Here is a 3,588-nt window from a genome sequence, read left to right as displayed (position 1 = left end):
TTTTGTTTTTGATTTTGACATTCCAGCCTCATCAAACAAACGTCCCCCAACCTTTGTATGTGGTGGTTGTAGATTTGAATCATGAACAAGCCACAGATTCATAATGTGCTGATGCATGCTATTATTCAGGCTTGGTTTGTAAGCAACAGACTTTACAGAGAAAAGCAAGCCACTAGGAAGTTGTGATAAGGTGTAAAGCTGCAATAAATCAAATATCACAATTATACAGATCAATATTGCTTGATAATAGGATGTGTCATTTATATTTAGTTTGTCGGGTTTCATAACAATCGTATGGCAGAGTTGGTTAGGGCAATGCCTTTCACGAAGGGATCAACACACTGCTATAGGCTCAGTGTGACCTAGGAAACAGCTTTGAGAGACATCCACAAACTTTGTGTAGAAATACCTTGGAGGGTTGTGGGAGAAATTACATCATGACTGCTGTGAACAAGCCGTTCCTCTCAGGAAGGGACTTGACGAGAGAGAATGAAACCAGGATGTGGGTAATCACGGGGGCCTGCCAACTTGTCCAGTCATGTTCCCACATTGTTGAAGTGATGATGACAAATTGGCAATTTCTTTGTCAACATTTTGAGAAATACACACATTGTACAACATATGAAAGCATTTATATATTGTTGTTACACATTGTTTTTTAAATGATTTACTTGAAACCAAATATGTGACATTATCTATTTACGCTGTGCATCACCAATACTCTAGATGAGATACAGGACTATTCATATCAATGATATTTATTATTAGAATATTTTAGTTCTTATACAACTAGACTTTTAAGTGTTGGGAACACATTGCACATCGAACATCTGGCTGCACTCACAAAAGTAATAGCAACTAACATTATGTCTGGACCAACTTCAATTTGTAGAATAATGATGTGAATTTCCCATGGGCCCTTATTTGAACAAGCTGATATGATTGTTTCAAAAAAAGACCCCTCTATTGAAAAGACCCCAGGGATTTTACTGTACATTAATCTGCATTTCCATCCTGCATTCTTACCCTCCCTCTTGTGCCCTGTTGCTGTAAGCCCACAGCTCTTATGGGAAGGTGTTGGGACGATAAGAAACAGACCAGCAGAGCAGTTGGGCCTTTACAGACGTTTTTAGTGTTTTATTCTCTTTTTTTTTATGATTCCCAGATGTTTATAAGACATGTCCCGGTTAAGTACTGTACACATGCACATGCACACATGACGCACGTACCAGGATAAATGGCTAAACATGCTGTCAGTGTATGAAGCATTTAACGATGTCCCTTTTGAAAGTTGGGTCAGGTGGGACACCCCCTTTGCTTGTACCATATGCATCGTCACATTTATTTCAACTACCCATCTGTAAAGGTTTGTGACTGCATTTTGCTCTGTTGCTATGCAATGGCGGTCACAAACACACAGACTCACAGGGTGAAAACAATACCAGCAACACTGTCGTGGTTGTTAAGAACTTAAAATCGCTTGTGTTGAAGTCCCTGCCAGAGTAGGTGTCTCCAGGCGCTCATAATGACACACACACAGACTCACAAGCTGAAAGTGATACCAGATTAGAAAAAAGCAACAAAGAAAAGTTGGCAGTAAATATAATGTAGCTGAACAGTATACGCTCTCTTCTCTTACAAACTGACATTAAAAGGTCTTACTCTAGATGCCAACCGCTGGGTTTATGGCTTAACAAATAAGGCCATGTTCTTCTGGGTCAGTGTTCCGGGTACTTCTGCTCCCTGTGAGCCAGTGAGATACTGATACAAAGCCCAAGAGAGCTATGGCTAAATGGACTTGTGCCTCTTCACAAATTGCCTGCTTTCTTTCCTGTTAAGTGTTTTTTGACTTAGTATGTTTATGTGTGCATGTGGGTACATCAAATTACAGTATGATTTTTTGGGGGAAATATATGGCAGCACAGATAATTTGTATTCCAGGAAACATGCAGCTCCTTGTAAGTTATTACCGGGCCAACTGGGAAATGTAGTTCAATCTGTCCTTCATTTCCTTCCAATAGGTCACCTCTGTACACTTAGTGAGGAGCCCCCGGGGCCCCTCAATTGCCAGAAGAACACAAACAGACCACCAACCCTGCAGGGACGTTTCAGTTGGGTTGTTTTGTATCCACAAGCTAATTTTACCTCATTCTAACTTGTTTTTGCAATGTGTTTTTGTCTCACTAAAGCACTGGTATAGCTTGCACTGTTTGGAGCACTGCAGCTGGAGGCTTTAGCGAAGCACTGACAGCATTGAGCCACATGTCGTTGGACCTTTCTGAATTCCTTATAAAGCCTCAAATTAGACCAAACATAGTAAATACATGCTCTATTTTGGCAAGCGTTGCCTGATTCATTATAGGTATGTCATTTTATTTGAATTTTATACTAGAATAGGGCATTCCACTTTTTTAATCTCTGTGGTTGGGAATGTTGGATTGTCATTTTGTGAAAGATGATGGAAAGTTGTAAGGGGGGGGGGGGGGGTTTCCCAAGATTTCCGATCGGCCAACAAGCACTTCAGTTGAAGCATACCGGCCCTTAGGAGATTCTAAGATCCTAAAGTCCTTCACTTGGGATATTTTTGCATTATACATTTGGAATTTGAGAATAAAAGGTATATTGCAACAAAGACGGTACGTTTTGTAGAGAGTAGGTCCATATTATAATCAATAAAAGATAAATGTGGTATATTAAATATAGAGCAGAATTGTATTTCTTTCTTTTGGAAGAGACTGTCAGGGTATAACAAATGACTGCAATAAAGGACTGGCTGCATGATGGAATTCAGTCCTCCACACATATGCATTTCAAAGCTCTTATGAGGGGAAATGTGAGGCAGCGTGACAAACAAATTCAATAGAGCAGAAGAGACAAATCGACAGAGAAGAAGAAAACAGATTAGTGTTTCCTGCAACATCAACTATCAAACCCTACCTGCTTCCAAACTGTTGGCTATTTTTATTTTTGATACCGCTGTTGACATCATCTTTAATAACCATTGTCACAATAGCATTAATAAAAGTCTGATCCACTTCGACAGCATTTCCCTTAAAACATCCGTAGGCCAGTCACACACAATGTTATTGGTAGCTGTCCAGAATAGAAAGTGCTGCAGAAGCTTAACCACTACACTGTCCCTCAGGAATGGTTTCTATTTCAGTATAAGTACACTGTCTGCCAATGGATATGGATGAGGTGATTGGAGGAGGTTTAGAGGAGAGAGACAAGAATATTTTATCCCAGAGCCAAACTGCTTTGGAAATCCTTCTTGCTGTTAAGCTTTGATCGTCTCATGTATCCTTGATTGGAATCCTTATAGCTGAAGAGAATATATGTATTATTTGGTATAGTACAGTTCGGGCGATTTAAAACATTGAAAGCCCAATAAAACATGTTCTCCTTTCTGTAACAGTGTGAGGCTAAACCACATAAATCCCTTCTCCATTGAGGTCAAAGAGCTCCTCCAACCTGACTGTGAAGTTTTTACAGCTACACATTAATCCTGAAACTTTACATTACTTCTCAAGTTTCATTGGAGTGGCAATCAACTTAATTCCTCTCTGCGTCACTTCAACAAACATGCAT

This window comes from Trematomus bernacchii, unplaced genomic scaffold, assembly GCF_902827165.1.
Source record: "Trematomus bernacchii unplaced genomic scaffold, fTreBer1.1, whole genome shotgun sequence".
NCBI lineage: Eukaryota > Metazoa > Chordata > Actinopteri > Perciformes > Nototheniidae > Trematomus > Trematomus bernacchii.
This window is presented reverse-complemented; position numbering follows the sequence as displayed.